We start from the raw sequence: 19,564 nt of genomic DNA on the forward strand, positions 1-19,564 counted from the left end.
CCTTATTCGAAAATGTATGAGATTGTTTTCTTACTTCAATCCACACAATACCACATAACGACAAATCCAAAACAGGTTTTTGGAAGTGTTAACAAATTCATAAAAACATCAAAAAATATCACATTTACATAAGTATTCAGACCCTTTACTCAGTACTTTGTTGAAGCACCTTTGGCAGCGATAACAGTCTTCTTGGGTATGACGCTTGTCGTGGTAATTATTCTAATCAAAGGAGAGACTTTTAGATTTCTTCAAAACTAGCTAACTTTATTAATAATTACTGCAGTAATGGAGCGTTAACGTTCACCCAATGTTGCAAAGTTAAAGTCCAAATAAACAGGGTTAGGTTACAACATATGTAGAAATATGTAGAAATTATACAAAAAAGGTACATTGTCCTCTCATTCAACAGACATCAAGATTTAAATTACACCAAATATTCTGTTTCTAGTTCATTTACTGCTTGTTTATACAGAAATACGAATGTAACATAGGATACTAGGCCCTTCCCTCAGAATAATGGAGTCCAGTATTCATCTGCCATGTGGGAGAAATAAACTGGAGGGAGGGTCTGCCTGGCACTGGCAGACAGGCACACAGACACTAATCATAGAATGGAATGCAGTCTTCAGCTTATCACCAAGCCATCATAAAACTACTTTCAGCGTTAAACCTCAGAGGCTCCCCTCAGAAAAACAGACCGTGAATGTACTCATATACATTCTAATATGAAAGTAATGTGATTAACATAATGTTGTAATTCTACAACACGCTACAACCTTGGCACACCTATATTTGGAGAGCTTCTCCCATTCTTCTCTGCAGATCTTCTCAAGCTCTGTCAGGTTGGATGGGGAGCATCGCTGCACAGTTATTTTCAGGTCTCTCCAGAGATGCGCGATCGGGTTCAAGCTGGGCCACTCAAGGACATTCAGAGACTTGTCCTGAAGCCACTCCTGTGTTGTCTTGGCTGTGTGCTTAGGGTCGTTGTCCTTCTGGAACGTTCTCCCATCTCCACAGTGGAACTCTGGAGCTCAGGAGTGACCATCAGGTTCTTGGTCACCTTCCTTACCAAGACCCTTCTCCCCCGATTGCCCAGTTCTTCCATTTAAATGTTCTTCCATTTAAGAATGATGGAGGCCAGTGTGTTCTTGGGGACCGTCAATGCTGCAAAAAAATGTTGGTACCCTTCCCCAGATCTGTGCCTCTACACAATCCTGTCTCGGTGCTCTACAGACAATTCCTTCAACCTCATGGCTTGGTTTTTCTCTGACATACACTGTCAACTGTGGGACCTTATATAGACAGGTTTGTGCCTATCCAAATCATGTCCAATCAATTGAATTTACCACCGGTGGCTTCCTATCAAGTTGTAGAAACATCTCAAGGATGATCAATGGAAACAGGATGCACCTGAGCTCAATTTCGGGACACTGAGCTTCCTCACTGGGCTTACTGTACAGTGCGGTCTCAAATGAACCCCCATTCTCCATAAAATGTACTACTTCTGGCCAATGACATCCTCCTTTATTCCCATATGGTGCTCTACTATTCGCCTATAACACTCTATTTCCTTGTTTTGGCCCAAGCCTGAACACACCACCTCTCAGGCGACCTGTGGAGTCTTTGATTGTGTATATGGTGAAATACAGTAGTGGGACCTGTCAGTCCTGGCTGGAGATGAAAGGGATTAAGAAAGAGCTGTCAATCAAGTCTAAAACACACACACACACACACACACACACACACACAACCCTCTCCCCCCGTAGACAGACCACAGTGCACAAATCAGCCCCTTCACTGCTCCCTCTACACCTACACACAGGCACAGGGACCAGGGAGAACACGCATGGGCACACACACACACTGGAAGAGACATGTGCAAATGTAAAGCAGCTCCAATGCAATATCTGCATATCCAGTACAGAGCTGTAGTAAAGGACCAAAAAACAGGCATACACGCAATTCAGTCGATATACATTAACACTTATTCCGTTGACTCAGTTAATTTAAAATCTCATTCGGAATGACTGGGAAATAATAGGAAGTGTGTGTGTCCTTATAGAGGAAAAGGCCAAAGAAATGAGGTACACAATAATATGATACAAACATGAAGAGGTAAACCAGACAGATGCACAGTCAGCTCAGGGAAACCAATTAGATCCACTGCTACCCCTGGAGCCTGGACTGCATTTCAGCAGGAGGGAATTAGCATGCAACATTTTCAGTGCCACAGACAAGTTATGATATTAAAAAAGGACAAGCACCAACAGCGACCTGATCTGAGTGTTTCATCTTAGTAAATATTCAGAGGTACTGCTTATGAGACACACTACAGGTGGTGTTGATATCATTGACTATACTTATTTTTTGTATACCCCCTTTTTTCCCCAATTTTGTGGTAACCAATTGGTAGTTACAGTCTTGTCCCATCGCTGCAACGCCGTACGGACTCGGGAGAGGCAAAGGTCGAGAGCCGTGCGTCCTCCGAAACACAACCCAGCCAAGCCACACTGCTTCTTGACCCTCTGCTTGTTTAACCCGGAAGCCAGCCACACCAATGTGTCAGAGGAAACACTGTACACCGCCACAGGAGTCGTTAGCGCGCGATGGGACAAGAACATCCCTGCCAGCCAAACCCTCCCCTAACCCGGATGATGCTGGGCCAATTGTGGCCGCCCCATGGGTCTCCCGGCTGCGACAGAGCCTGGACTTGAACCAGGATCTCTAGTGGCACAGCTAGCACTGCGATGCAGTGCCTTAGACCACTGCACCACTCAGGAGGCCTGACTATACTTTTTTTTGCTTATCACATAACAGTGTTCTTACAATGTTCTCCCTGTACACTAAGTCAGAACTGTAGAATAAATAAAGGGGGCATATAAGCAGACAATGAAAGTTCTTACAATAGTTGATGATTACATTTCTCTAAAACAGGTTCTAGGCTACATGTGCTCCACCAAGTCAGAACAGTAGGTGAAATTAAGAGGGGTAAAAATATCAAATGATTAGGGTGAGGCACACTGGCTACAAATATTTTACTACACAACATCAAATCAAATGTTATTTGTCACGTGCCAAATACAACAGGTATTTCACCTTACAGTGAAATGCTTACTTACAAGCCTTTAACCAACAATGCATTTTTATGATAAATAAGGCTATATACACAGGGTATTTAACATACAGTTAAGTTAGTATTACTTTCTTAGCTACAGTATACATATCTCCCTGGCATATTACATCATTTATGCAGCTGCATACAAGACATTTTTGCACTAACCTTGCTGCGTTGTGCTCATTTGAACAGGAAGGTGGTGCGGCGGTCCTTCGAGGGCAAATTTTGTCATCAAACTGTCATCCAAGTCTGCCATTCTCTGGATTTATGGCACTTTCAAGACAACTGGGATCTCGGAAAAAAACAAGGTCAAATCATGATGACGTCAGTGATCTTCAGGTTGTAGCTCTAGAAAGAAGACTGAGTTCCCGCCTTAAAATTCAGAGTAGGATTACCGTTCAAAACGTATTTTCCTTGTCGGAGCTCATTCCCCCCCCCCCCCCCCCCGAGTTCCCAGTTGTCTTGAACTCACCGAAGTCAGATTTCCCAGTTAACAGTTTTTTGAGCGCAGCAGAAATCATGCTGGCTTGACAGCATGGCCAATGTTGAATGTTTATCATTTTAAGCTTGGAAAAGAGACCCTTAAACCCTACTTGGGACCACACAGCCACACTACTGAATAGCAGGCTAGTGATTGCTTTGCCATGTTTGCACTTAGCCACTAATTCCTTCCAAACCATTCATTGTTGAATTTGCGATTTCCAACTTGTCCACTGGCCAATGAGCACCGATACGTTTTACCTATAATTTCTCTTCATTATTTATTTTCATAATGACAAAGATTAAAAAGCATTTGCCAGTAGATTGTCAACTTGATTCATGATGATGACTGCTAGCTTGCTAGCTAAGATTTTGAAAGTATGGTGTTGACATGATCAGTCCAATCAACGCTATTGTACTTATAACATGATTTGACGTCATTTGATCTGTTGCCAATGACCTTGAGCCTTCTTGGATGGGCACTTCTAATGTAACTCTATGGCAGCACCCAAGGAGCTTGAATTTTCGAGGATTACCCTTAGATTTGACGGTGACGTAGAGTAACAGAACACAGCCAATCACGGCACAACTAGAGAACATTACCCAATCATGACGCAACTAGAGAACTGAAGCACCTGCATTTTGGAGCTGCCTTACTCAAGAAAGAAAAGACCATGTTTGTATGCGGCTTTATTAACTCAATTATTTTTTATATTCTTTGCAAGCTGATATGTGACACTGATATGTGTATTAATGCCAAAATAACATGCAAAACAGGCAACCCCCCACAACAACACCAAAAGGTGTTTTTATTTTACATTTCTAATAGAAATGTGGGGCTCAAAACACCTGCCCGGAATGACGGGTCACCACTACATACACTTGACTCAGTTGATATACATTAATATTGGTTCCCTTGACTCAGTTCATTTAAAATCTCATTAGGAATGACTGGGAAATAATAGGAAGTATGTGCGTCCTTAGAGGAAAAGGTCAAATGCCAGCGTTTGAAATTAGGTACACAATAATATGATACAAACATGAAGAGGTAAACCAGACAGACGCACAGTCAACTCAGGGAAACCAATTAGATCCACTGCTACCCCTGGAGCCTGGACTGATCATTTCAGCAGGAGGGAATTAGCATGCAATGCTTCCAGCTCCACAAGTTGATATAAAAAAACTGAGACGCTAAGGACAAGCCACAACAGTAACCTGACCTGAGTGTTTCAACTTAGATAATATTCAGAGGTGCTGCTTATGAGACACACTACTTAAGGTGTTGATATCATTGACTATACTTGCTCTGCTAATGTTAAATGTTAAATGTGACCAAAAACCCTAAACATCAAATACTTCATGCTCATCTCTCTGTGCTGAAATGCAAAGCAGTCTCACCACTCCCACATTTGGTTGACTATCAATTGATGTGTAATGTAGAGTTTCTCAACTCTTCATGGGTTCCACCAAGGCTGTGTTGGTGGGTAATTCTGAGATAACGACATTATCTGATGGAGCAGAGATATCCAACTGCTCCAAGCCAGTCTTTCTTCCTCTACAGCTACAGAAGCATATTGTGCATATTATTATTCTCCACATTGTGGAGAGTTTATTTTCCAATTTTCTCCCAGACACCTTTAATTACAGCTGTAGGCTGTGAGCATTTCTGTGTGGAGCCAGATTCATAACACTAGGAGAAGCAGAGATGAGAGTCTGGGAGGGCAATGTAATGTTTGTTAGCTTGCATTATCCAGCTGAGCGTCAAAGGGCTTTAGTGTACATAAACTGCTGTGCTGATCACACTGTACTGCTAGGCCATTAGCAGCTGCTGATGATGGGATTTCAAGTCACATTGGCATAAATCTGCAAATGCACCGGTAGGCCTACACAGGCCCTGAGAGTTACACCCTGAACACCTAAACCAGGGGTAATCAACACTTACCCTACGAGGTCTGGAGCCTGCTAGTTTTCCGTTCTACCTAATAATTAATTGCAGACACCCTAAATCAGTCCCTGATGGGAACAATGAAAAAGGGTCCAGGGTTGAGTTTAAGGGAACTAAACGTACAGTTTTCACTTTAAAGAGCAAATTGAGAAGTTCATACTACGGATGCATGAGATAGGTGAACATATCAGAATCGGATGATATTAGCTAAAAGTGCCAACATCGGTATCGGCCAATGTGCAAAAGCGATGTCAAAGCTGACGTGCATACCTATATAATGTAGGTACATGATGTGCAACACAGCATTCCTAAACTAGCCCACAATGTCTGCTGTGTGAATCGAGTCATTTGAAAGAGTAGCAAAATTTCAGCGAGACAACTCAAAAGGCGAAATCCATTTAAGCCAAGATCATGGAATTCATTGCCCTTGACAATCAATCGTTCTCTGTCGTGGGTGATGTTGGCTTTCACCGACTGGTCAAGCACCGGTACACACTACCAAGTGCATTATTTTTCAGATGTTGTCCTACCGGAGTTACACAGTAATAGCATCACTGCTTTTAGCTTCACGACATTACATACTATACTGGAATGCTGTTTGGGTCTTTGCGTGTCAAAAAAGATACAGTAGCACTGTCAAAGCTGTACAAAAAAGTCTACAAACACCTGCCACGAACAATGTGTTTACAATACCAAGTTGTAATAAAGAATCATTTGTTTGACTGTAACTTCTGGTGTAGCTAGCTTTAGCTTGGTACCTAGCTAGCACCAATACAACCAGCCTGAAAACAATGACCAGTAGAACCTGCAGTAATGTTCATTATTCTCAGCAATGATTTAGGAATCCTTGTGAGTAAGTATTAGCTAGGTTGCCACTTGTTGTTTGCTTATTGAAATTGAACTTCAGTTCATGAAGATAAATAGCTAGTCAGCAGCTTAACCTTGTTGACCAAAGATGACGTTATAAGCAGCCAGCTAGCTTCATCTGGCTCGTGAGGCTCAACCGCACCGAGTTATGTGTTGTGAAGCTAGCCACAATAAGGATTCTCTAGGAGGCCCTTGTTTTCCTTTGACTTCCTCTCCACAAACATAGTCCCTACAGAAGCAAAATCATCCTTCAGCATCGCTGTCCTTGGACAAAAAAAACAACACACTGTGGTCAATCCCCTCTTGCCTTCAGTTTAGTAATTATGATCACACAGAGACAAATCAGGTAGAATAAGAATATGGACAACAGAGAGGACACACTTCATCAGCTGAATCACCCAGAGTGGGAGACATGGGATTAGATTCAGATTGTTTAATAGGCAAATGTACAGGATTAAGGATAGAAAAGAGAAAACTCAGGAAGCTACTGCTGCTTCAACACCCAAAAGCAGTGTTAGAGAGTATAAGGACTATCCCAGACTTACTGTCGAGTTCTAAAACCTACATTATCACTTCATTATGTAGTCAGCTTTGGAGCGGCGACGAGGCAGAATGCCTGTAACTGAACATCTAACAATATACTGAAATGAATTGTGTCAACTATGCTGATGTGGATGTCAAACATATTCATAAATCAGTACAAGCATATCTTGAGTGCCCTGTAATTCACATATATATGATTAACAACATTTTCCAGCAAAGCTCTGATTCCAGAGAGAGAGAGAGAGGGAGAAAGAGAGATAGAATTGTTTATAAGACCATTTTTTACAGATTTAACAAGGGAAATAAATGACATTTCTCCTGAGAAAATGACCCAGTCTGCATTTCAAAGATGAGTCGAAGAGCATATGAAATAGTGCTTCAAGGTGGATTTGATGAGCCGGTATAAGACTATAAAAGAAGGGAGGTCAGGGGCATTTGAAAATGATTGCTTTGAGATATTTTACCACATATATTTTACCACTGTGAGAGGTTATTGCGAGAGGGTGCATGTAATTAAGAAAATAGCGACGATTTCAACACCAAAAAAAAAAGACCAATTAAAAAATGGGTAAATCAAGGGATGATGTACATTCAAGTGATTCACCCCGGCCATTAATTTCCCTGAATCATATCTAGAGGCAACAAAGGCTCATTACAGTTCAGCTCCATCCCCAGAGTAGCCCCCCTAGCTCCAGCCCCAGAGTAGCCCCCCCAGCACCAGTCCCAGAGTAGGCCCCCCAGCACCAGAGTAGTCCCCCCAGCTACCGCCCCAGAGTAGCCTCCCCAGCTACCGCCACAGAGTAGCCCCCCCAGCAACCGCCCCAGAGTAGCCTCCCCAGCAAGGGCTGGGCGATATGGCCAGAAAATCATATAACAATATTTTTCTTGTTTGTTTTTTTCATAAAAAAAGTTTACACAACCATTGATTTTCCTCTCACCATCCCTCCCTCTCCTCCATATCCAGACCTCTCACCATCATGTGTGTGCACCACCCTCCCTCTCTCCCACTCCCTTCTCAAAGCCCAATCAAACACCATTTTACCCCAAATGACTTGAGTCCGTTTCGATCGGAATCGGCGGGATGACCTATAAAAGGCTCCATCTTCTTCCAGGAGTAAATATACAATTTAATTTCCTCCTGTTTGAGAAGGGCAGAGAGGCTCCTTTTCAATAGACACTCTGCCTTGCTCTGCAGAATACTGAGAGACACCTCCACCTCCACAGCAGGAGAGAGAGATTGAGAAAGAGATACTGCAGGAAAGCTAGAGAGGAGCAATGAAATGACTGAGCGAGAGAGAGCCATCCTCCTGGGAATGAAAGGAGGAAGTGCGGTACACCTCCACAACTTACTCCAGCTTACTCTCTACTCCAGCTCTGGTACCCTGGTAGGCCTTCTCGGAGTGGGGTACCTCACATCCACCATAGTGGCTACACCATGGGTGTCACCGTAGGCGCATCTAAAATTTAGAAGGGGAATGGGGGCAGGGGGGTTGTGTGAAGGATTGTTTAATCCAAACTAGGTCACCTCCCACTGGAGACAGCCGGCTCAATTGCACAGATAAATGTTTTCTGGGAACAAAACCGTGTTCAATGGGCTTGTAGAATGGATGGGTCATCACCATATAAAGCAGATTACATTTTCGTGTTACAGTAGCAGCAGCTCCCCTATGGCTGCTCTCCCTTTCTCTGCCTGGCTGTCCAGGGTGGGGCTGGGGAGCAGAGTAGATACAGCTGGGATAGGGGTGGAGCTAGGAAGCAAAGCAGACAGGGCTGGGGTGGGGTACGGATGGGGAGCAGAGCAGACCGGGCTGGGTTGGGGTAGAGATGGGGCTGGGGAGCAGAGCATAGCAGACAGGGTTGGGGGTGGCAGTGGAGGGCACCAGGGGGCCCTGGGCACCATCTGGCCACTTATTGATGAAGCTGGTGACTGAGTTGGTCACCAGCTTGGTCACCAACATCATCCCCACAGTGACTTGGGGTAGAGATGGGGCTGGGGAGCAGAGCATAGCAGACAGGGCTGGGGGTGGCAGGGGAGGGCACCATCTGGCCACTTATTGATGAAGCTGGTGACTGAGTTGGTCACCAGCTTGGTCACCAACATCATCCCCACGGTGACTTGGGGTAGAGATGGGGCTGGGGAGCAGAGCATAGCAGACAGGGTTTGGGGTGGCAGTGGAGGGCACCAGGGGGCCCTGGGCACCATCTGGCCACTTATTGATGAAGCTGGTGACTGAGTTGGTCACCAGCTTGGTCACCAACGTCATCCCCACAGTGACTTGTACGTATATTTCCCAACCAGAAGCCATGGATTACAGGCAACATCCGCACCGAGCTAAAAGCTAGAGCTGCCACTTTCAAGGAGTGGAACATTAATCCGGATGCTTATAAAAAATCCCGCTATGCCCTCAGACGAACCATCAAACAGGCAATGCGTCAATACAGGACTAAGATTGAATCCTACTACACCGGCTCTGACGCTCGTCAGATGTGGCAGGGCCGCGAGCTGCCCAGTGACGCGAGCCTACCAGACGAGCATAAAATACATTTTATGCTCGCTTCAAGGCAAGCAACACTGAAGCATGTATGAGAGCACCAGCTGTTCCAAATGACTGTGTGATCACACTCTCCATAGCCAATGTGTGCAAGACCTTTAAACAAGTCAACATTCAAAAAGCTGCGGGGTCAGACAGATTACCAGGACATGTCCTCAAAGCATGCGTGGACCAACTGGCAGGTGTCTTCACTGACATTTTCAACCTCTCCCTGACCGAGTCTAAAATCTACATGTTTCAAACAGCACCATTTTCCCTGTGCCAAAGAAAGCGGAGCGAACTTGCCTAAATGATTACCGCCCCGTAGCACTCACGTCAGCAGCCATGAACTGCTTTGAAAGGCTGGTCATGGCTCACATCAACACCATCATGCCGGTAATCCTAGACCCACTCCAATTCACATACCGCCCCAACAGAACCACATATGACGTAATCTCAATCCACATTGCCCTTTCCCACCTGGACAAAAGGAACACCTATGTGAGAATGGTGTTCATTGACTACAGCTCAGCGTTCAACACCATGGTCCCCACAAAGCTCATCACTAAGCTAAGGACCCTGGGACTAAATACTTCCCTCTGCAACTGGATCCTGGACTTCCTGAAGGGCTGCCCCCAGGTGGTAAGGGTAGGCAACAACACATCTACCACACCGATCTTCAACACTGGGGCCCCTCAGGGGTGCATACTTAGTCCCCTCCTTTACTCCCTGTTCACCCACAAGGGCCAAACACGACTCCAACACCATCATTAAGTTTGCTGACGACACAACAGTGGTAGGCCTCATCACCGACAAAGGTGAGACAGCCTAAAGGGAGGTCAGAGACCTGGCAGTGTGATTATAGGACAACAACCTCTCCTTCAATGTCAGCAAGACAAAGAAACTGATCGCGGACTATAGGAAAAGGAGGGCCGAACAGGTCCCAATTAACATCGAGTGGGTTGAGAGTTTCGAATTCCTTGGTGTCCAACAAACTATCATGGTCCAAACACACAAACAGTTGTGAAGAGGGCACGACAACACCTTTTCTCCCTCGGGAGACTGAAAAGATTTGGCATGGTACCCTAGATCCTCAAAAATGTCTACAGCTGCACCATCAAGAGCATCCTGAACAGTTGCATTACCGCTTGGTATGGCAACTGCTCGTCATCTGACCGTAAGACGCCGCAGAGGGTAGTGCGTACGGCCCAGTACATCACTGTAGCCAAGCTTCCTGACATCCAGGACCTATTTACTAGGGGGTGTCAGAGGAAGGCCTCAAGAAATGGTCAAATACTCCAGTCACCAAAGTCATAGACTGTTCTCTCTGCTACTGCACGGCAAGCGGTACCGGAGGGGCAAGTCTAGGACCAAAAAGGCTCCTTAACAGCTTCTACCCCCATGCCATAAGAATGCTGAACAATTAATCAAATGGCCACCCGGACTATTTACATTGACACCCCCCCCTTTGTTTTAACACTGCTGCTACTCGCTGTTTATTATCTATGCATAGTCACTTTACAAATTACCTCGACTAACCTGTATCCCCGCACATACCCATTGTATATAGCCTCGTTATTGTTGTCATTTTAATTGAATTGATTTGTTCAATTTATTTACAAAATATTTTCTCAACTATTTCTTGAACTGCATTGTTGGTTAAAGGCTTGTAAGTAAGCATTTCACAGTAAGTACAGCACCTGTTGTAGTCAGCACACCAAATTTGATTGACATTTTGAAACAGCTCGCTAAAGTGGTGTTATTGGAATATCGACACATGCTAAAAACGTATTCAAGCCTAATGCGGTATTCACAGAAGGCCACATTGACTAGCAAACAAACAGCAAGTCCTCCCGAATCCCCCCACTAAGATATGGATAAACACGTAAATCTGGAGGACATATTTGACCAAATGGGAAAGATGAACACGATTTTTTGTTGGATGTTGCATCCGATTTCTCCACGATAAAAACAACAACAACTACCGAGCTAAAGGACAAATTTGATGCAATACAAGAAAGGATGGGGCAGAGGGATGGATTTCGACAGTGGAGGATGCCATCTCACGTCTGAAGAAGGGTAATGAGAATCACGAGAAAAAACTGGACATATTGAGGAATCGTGGCGAAGAACTTGAGAACAGAGGTAGGAGAAACACGGTGAGATTGGTTAATCTGAAAGAGGGAAGTGAAGCTGGTGATAATCTTGTGTGTACAGAAAATCATTGCAGAAGGATTTGGATTTGACGACAGTCACGAATTAGAAATTGAACGAACCAATCGCAGTTTAACCATGCCTGGGCCCCCGAGAACAGTTCCTAAGATCTACATCCCGGGAGAAGGTGGGAAGGCCACTGGCTGTCTTTTTCCCGGACCTGTCCAAGGACCTGGCAATGAAGAGAAAGAAGTTTGCAACAGCGAATAAATCACTACACAAGAAGAACATCAGGAACACACTGGCATTCCCAGCAACCCTGCTCTTTACTTGGAAGGGAAAGAAAATGATTTTCAAGGACAACGTGGAGGCATAGATATTCTTGTTTAGCCAAGATAAGAAGATGAGACAAGGTAAAATACAAGTTGAATTGTGTGGTGTTCACTAAACAAATGAAGGTAGCCTATGTGTTTGCAGGACTCTGGGTAAGTGTTGCTAATTTAACAAAAGCTTTCAAGGGCCTCACAGACCATAAGGAATTTTGAGTTGAGACTGCAGGTTATCTTCTGCAGCACCAAAGACCGTTCTGTGATGATTGACTCATCGAGTTGCTAGTTGCTTTGTTTTATTTTGGAATTGGTTTTCTCAGTTTATTTACACAGTTTTATTGTACATTTGGAGCATATATTGTGAAATGTTATATAAATGTTAATTTGAGTTTTCATGTGTTCACGATCACAGGCTATAACTACTTAGCGCAAATATGGCTAATGGTTATGTTAACATAATCCCTTGGAACATAAATGGTTGTGGTAACCTCCAAGATGGCGTAGCAGTCAGGCGTCTTTTGTCTTCGTCTTGTCATGTCCTGTGTATGTGTGTATATACAGTGGGGCAAAAAAGTATTTAGTCAGCCACCAATTGTGCAAGTTCTCCCACTTAAAATGATCCCAAACACACCGCCCGGGCAACGAAGGAGTGGCTTTGTAAGAAGCATTTCAAGGTCCTGGAGTGGCCTAGCCAGTCTCCAGATCTCAACCCCATAGAAAATCTTTGGAGGGAGTTGAAAGTCTGTGTTGCCCAGCAACAGCCCCAAAACATCACTGCTCTAGAGGGGATCTGCATGGAGGAATGGGCCAAAATACCAGCAACAGTGTGTGAAAACCTTGTGAAGACTTACAGAAAACGTTTGACCTCTGTCATTGCCAACAAAGGGTATATAACAAAGTATTGAGATAAACTTTTGTTATTGACCAAATACTTATTTTCCACCATAATTTGCAAATAAATTCATAAAAAATCCTACAATGTGATTTTCTGGATTTTTTTTCTCATTTTGTCTGTCATAGTTGAAGTGTACCTATGATGAAAATTACAGGCCTCTCTCATCTTTTTAAGTGGGAGAACTTGCACAATTGGTGGCTGACTAAATACTTTTTTGCCCCACTGTATATATATGTATATATATATAAAAAAAACATTTTTTTCCCTCTTCGCATATATATATATATATATATATATATTATTTTTTTCTTTTTCTTAACCTCAACATACTCTCCTGCAATCCGCCTCACCCAATGTGATATGGATCTGCTAGTTTCTTTACTCTAGAACCGGAACCCCCAACAGGAGCTAGCCAGCTAACTAGCTACTAGCCAGCTAGCCACTGCTAGCGGTCATCAGCTAACCTATAGCCAAGACCATTCCTGCCAGTCTGTACAGCGTGTTTCAACCCAGAGCTTATCGGACTCTTTTTTCCCATATCACCGGATTCCTACTGCAAGCTCTGAACCTCTTCACCTGGATCATCGCAGCTAGCTAGCTGCTATCGCGGCCCGCTAGCTGTCTAGAGCATACCGGACTGTCAGCTGAAGTGGTCCTTCAGTCAATTTCTTGGGCTACTATACCTATTTTGCCAATTGGTCTGGACCATTTTACCACACGGACCCCTGCTGATCCATCACGACTGGTCTGCCGGCGTAACCGCACGAGGGGGCTACAACAACAGACTTCTTCTGTCTCCCTAATGTCAATATGCCTTGTCCATTGCTGTTTTGGTTAGTGATTGTCTTATTTCACTGTAGAGCCTCCAGCCCTGCTCAATGTGTCAGCTAACCCTCTTATCCCACCTCCCACACATGTGGTGACCTCACCTGGTTAAATTGATGTCTCTAGGGACAACACCTCTCTCATCGTCACTCAATGCCTAGGTTTACCTCAACTGTATTCGCATCCTACCCTACCTTTGTCTGTACATTATGCATTGAATCTATTATACCACACCCAGAAACCTGCTCCTTTTACTCTGTTCTGAACGTACTAGACTACCAGTTCTTATAGCCCTTAGCCGTACCCTTATCCTACTCCTCCTCTGGTGATGTAGAGGTTAACTTGCCCAAGCCTCCCCATTTCTCCCTCACCCAAATCCGTAAAGCTGATGTTCTGAAAGAGCTGCAAAATCGGGACCCCTACAAATCAGCGGGGCTAGACAATCTGGACCCTCTCTTTCTAAAATTATCAGCTGAAATTGTTGCAACCCCTATTACTAGCCTGTTCAACCTCTCGAATCGTCTGAGATCCCCAAAGATTGTAAAGCTACCACGGTCATCCCCCTCTTCAAAGGGGGAGACACTCTAAACCCAAACTGCTACAGACCTATGTCTATCCTACCCTGCCTTTCTAAGGTCTTCGAAAGTCAAGTTAACAAACAGGTCACCGACCATTTTGAATCCCACTGTACCTTCTCCGCTATGCAATCTGGTTTCCGAGCTGGTCATGGGTGCACCTCAGCCACGCTCAAGGTCCTAAACCATATCATAACCACCATCGATAAGAAATAACACTGTGCAGCTGTATTCATCAACCTGGCCAAGGCTTTCGACTCTGTCAATCACCACATTCTTATCGGCAGACTCAACAGCCTTGGTTTCTCAAATGATTGCCTCGCCTGGTTCACCAACTACTTCTCAGAGTTCAGTGTGTCAAATCGGAGGGCCTGTTGTCCGGACCTCTGGCAGTCTCTATGGGGGTGCCACAGGGTTAAATTCTCGGGCCGACTCTTTTCTCTGTATACATCAATGATGTCGCTCTTGCTGCCGGTGATTCTCTGATCCACCTCTACGCAGACGACACCATTCTGTACACTTTTGGCTCTTATTTGGACACTGTGTTAACTAACCTCCAGACGAGCTTCAATGCCATACAACTCTCCTTTCGTGGCCTCCAACTCCTCTTCAATGCAAGTAAAACTAAATGCATGCTCTTCAACCAATTGCTGCCCGCACCTGCCTGCCCATCCAGCATCACTACTTTGGACGGTTCTAACTTAGAATATGTGGACAACTACAAATACCTAGGTGTCTGGTTAGACTGTAAACTCTCCTTCCAGACTCACATTAAGCATATCCAATCCAAAATTAAATTGGCTTCCTATTTCGCAACAAAGCATCCTTCACTCATGCTGCCAAACATACTCTCGTAAAACTGACCATCCTGCCGATCCTTGACTTCGGCGATGTAATTTACAAAATAGCATCCAACACTCTACTCAGCAAATTAGATGCAGTCTATCACAGTACCATCCATTTTGTCACCAAAGCCCCATATACTACCCACCACTGCGACCAGTATGCTCTCACTGGCTGGCCCTCGCTTCATATTCGTCGCCAATCCCACTGGCTCCAGGTCATCTATAAGTCAGGGCTTTACCAAGCAAAGTCTTATCTCAGCTCACTGGTCACCATAGCAGCACCCACCCGTAGCACGCGCTCAAGCAGGTATATCTCACTGGTCACCCCCAAAGCCAATTCCTCCTTTGGCCGCCTTTCCTTCCAGTTCTTTGCTGCCAATGACTGGAAAGAATTGCAAAAATCACTGAAGCTGGAGATCCATATCTCCCTCACTAACTTCAAGCACCAGCTGTCAAAGCAGCTCACAGATCACTGCACCTGTACATAGCCCATCTGTAAATACCCTATCCAACTACCTCATCCCCATACTGTTATTTTTTTGCCCTTTTGCACCCCAGTATCTCTACTTCCACATTCATCTTCTGCACATCTATCACTCCAGTGTTTAATTGCTAAATTGTAATTATTTCGCCACTATGGCCTATTTATTGCTTTACCTCCCTTATCTTACATCATTTACACACACTGTATATAGACGTTTTCTCTATTGAGCTATTGACTGTATGTTTGTTTATTCCATGTGTAACTCTGTGTTGTTGTTTGTGTTGCACTGCTTTGCTTTATCTTGGCCAGGTCGCAGTTGTAAATGAGAACTGGTTCTCAACTAGCCTACCTGGTTAAATAAAAGGTGAAATAAATCAAATAAAACCAAGTGAAGAGGAAAATTATTTACATATTTAAAATCAAAACAGGCAGATATTGTGTTCATACAGAAATCACATTTAACAGATACAGAGGCACTGAAATTTAGAGGCTGGGTTGCAAAAGTTTATCATAGCTAATTTAATTCCAAATATAATGCCGTAATTATTCTGATAAGCAAAATACCTCATTTGTCATGTTTAAGCAACACTCTGATGAGTTTGGCAGGCTTATCTGCATTAAGGCTCTTATAAGTGGGATTAAGGTAGTGTTATGTCACACATAGGCTCCCAACAAGGAGACCCCTGATTTTTTTTATGAGGTCAACGTTATAGTGGGAGATATGGAGGGGCAGATCGTCGTTGCTGGAGACTTTAACCAAGTGATGGACAATATAATTGATTTAAGTAAATTTACAGGTAACTCCAAGGATAGACTTGCAATACATATGCTAGTAGAAGATATTGGCCTTACAGACAAATGGAGATTCGTCCATCCTAATGATAGGGAATATACTTTTTTCTCCCACTGTCATAAGACACACTCCAGAATAGATTTCTTCTTGATATCTTCATCTTGATATTTTATGGTTAATAATGTGATTGACTGCAAGATTGGGCCCATTGCCCTCACAGTTCATGCTATAGTAGAGTTACATGATGACTCCGAAAATGTGAGGAAAGGTAGATTTAGACTCAACACCATGATATTACAAGATGAGATATTTAGCCAATCAATAGCAGATGATCTTAGATCCTTTTTTGAGATCAACATAGGCTCACCTGAAAAGATTTCCACAGTATAGGAAACCTCAAACATTATTAGAGGGAAAATAATAGAACAAGTGTCCAAAAAGAAGGGAGAAGGGGCTGAATCAGTAAAAAGATTAGAAACTGAGATATGTGTCTTGGAAAGGGATTTGTCAAGACATTTCACATTTTAAACTGCCTGCATATTTCAGTTGCACGAAATGCATAACAAAAATGCAGAATATGCACTGTTTAGACTGTTTAGTTATGAGGGCGATGAGAAGACAGGAAGACTACTAGCAAGACAACTAAAAATGCAGAACACTTCTAACGTAATTCCAGCAATTAAGAAGGGCAATAAGATGGTGACCTCATCCAAAGAGAGAAACAGTGCGTTTCAACGTTTTTATGAAGATTTATATACATCCTCCTGTTCAGCGAGCCCCATAGATATGGATACCTTTTTTTGTCTGGTATAGAATTACCTAGATTTTCAGATAGCCAGGTAGAGAACCTGGACTGTACTATAACAGAAGAGGAGGTTAGAGCCTCCATTTGATCTATGAAAGCAGGGAAATCACCTGGTCTGGATGGCCTTGCTGTAGAATATTATAAAAAAGTATATTGACATTCTTGTACCTGTATTGACAATGGTTTTACCAGGAGACATTTAAAAATGGCTCCCTTCCGGACAGCTTTAAATGTGGCTTTGATATCGCGCATTCCTAAAAAGGAGCTATCAGCCTCCTTAATATGGATTGTAAGATTCTTATGAAAACCCTTGCGATACGCTTAGAGAAGGAACTACCTAATATCATACATCATGGCCAAGTAGGATTTACTAAGAACAGGACCTCAACTGATAATATGAGGAGGCTCTTACATCTCATGTGGTTAAACTGCTCAAATATAGTTCCTAATGCTGCTGTCTCCTTAGATGCTGAGAAGGCATTTGATAGGGTAGTGGGCTTTTCTCTTAAGAACCCGAGGAAAATGTGGTTTTGGACCTGACATTTGTAAATGGATAGGGGTCCTCTATTCCAGTCCTTAAGCAACAGTACTTATGAGTGGAATTGTGTCTCCTTTTTTTGTCTTTCTAGAGGCACAAGGCAGGGTTGCTCGCTCTCCCCTCTCCTGTTTACCATAGTTTTAGAGCAACAACAAAGAGTAACAAAGATAAGAACATCTCCAGAAATTAGGGGAGTACATTGAGAAGGAAAAGAACACAAGCTGCGTATGTATGCAGATGATATTCTACTGCTGGCCTCTGACCCTCTTCAGTCTGTACCATGATTACTTACTTGTATTGAATCATATTCTAGTATTCAAATTCATTTTGTAGCCTGACATAAGTTGGAAGCAATGCCAATTAATGCCAAATGTTACTCTGGAACCATTACCCCATTTAATTTCAAATGGATTCCTACTGGGATGGAATATTTAGATATTACGTTGAGCTCAAATTTGGAGGAAGTGATGGGACTACATTTTGAGCCACTACTAGTCAAGATTAAGACGAATTTAGATCAATTTAAAATGATTTTTGGGGAAAGGTGATTAAAATGATTGTGGTCCCACAATTTAATTATATCTCTGCAATGTTACCTATGAATATTCCAGACCGGTATTTTAAACTAAATACTTTTTGTGGGATAGGAAAAAACCCAGGATTAATATGAAGATGCTCTCACCAAGGGATGTAGGAGGCTTTACCAGATGTTAAATTGTACAATTTATCATTTGAAATGGCCAAATTGGCAAAGCACTGGGGCAAAAAGGATGCTGGCTTGGATTGGATATTGATAGAACAGGAACTAAGTTATCCTTTCACTCCTGTTGATACTCTGTCACATAGTCTTATAGGAGAGAGGTGTGAAGAACAGTACACAAGATGTGGAATTTCACATCTGAAACAAGGACACTCATCACTGTGGCACAATCCTAGGCTACAGATAGGAAAGAAGGCGGTGTACTGGAAACAGTGGCTAATGAAAGGAATACTGTACGTGATCTGTACAATGAAGATGTTTTAATGTCATACTCAGATTCAGTACAAAAATATGTGGGAAACAAGGTACATTTCTGGAAATATTTACAATTGAGAGAATGTTAACTGGCTATCAACAAAATCCAGGAAAGAACCCAATAGCTGAGTATTTGGAATTACCCAAACATAAAGCAGACATTTTTAAATCAATATTTAGTTATCTGCAGAGTAAAGACTATAAAAACCTCAGAAAAATCTGGCAAATTGACCTTAAGTGTGAAATTGAGGATGATACCCAGTTGAAGATCTTGCCCAGCCGTCCAGACTTCCGCCGAAATCGGCTCCTCTCCTTGTTCGGGCGGTGTTCAGCGGTCGATGTCACCGGCTTTCTAGCCATCGCCGCTCCATTTTTCATTTATCCATTTGTTTTGTCTTGTTCCCTGCACACCTGGTTTTCATTCCCTAATCACACTACATGTATGTATTCCTCTGTTCCCCCTCATGTCTTTGTGTAGAATTGTTTGTGTTTACGTGTTATTGTCGACGCGCCAGACTGGTTTGCTTTACCGTGTTGTTCACAAAGATGTTTATTGTTAAACATATATTATTGTGACTGTTTTGCGCATTTTGCCCTTTTGCCTATTGGCTGGAGGTTTTTGACGCAGTTGCGCCCGTCTGTTGGTTTCTCCTGCCTCAATAAAGTGTGCGCCTGTTCACAACTCTCTGCTCTCCTGCACCTGACTTCGCTACCAGTACGCACACACCTGACACCAGCTCAGGGAGGAACATAAGGGAAGCCAGGGGGAAACTTAGTCAATATAAGATACTACATATATTTGATTAGACCCCAAAAAGGCTT

At 43.3% G+C, this 19,564-nt stretch overlaps 1 protein-coding gene across 1 annotated transcript in view; it reads right to left on the reverse strand.

Annotated features, from left to right (window-relative positions):
* LOC115107732 (solute carrier family 35 member F1-like) overlaps positions 1-19,564 on the reverse strand; it is a 153,085-nt gene that overhangs the window by 90,343 nt on the left and 43,178 nt on the right. The window lies entirely within an intron of this gene.

Source organism: Oncorhynchus nerka, linkage group LG24 (assembly GCF_034236695.1).
Source record: "Oncorhynchus nerka isolate Pitt River linkage group LG24, Oner_Uvic_2.0, whole genome shotgun sequence".
In the NCBI taxonomy this organism is placed as follows: domain Eukaryota; kingdom Metazoa; phylum Chordata; class Actinopteri; order Salmoniformes; family Salmonidae; genus Oncorhynchus; species Oncorhynchus nerka.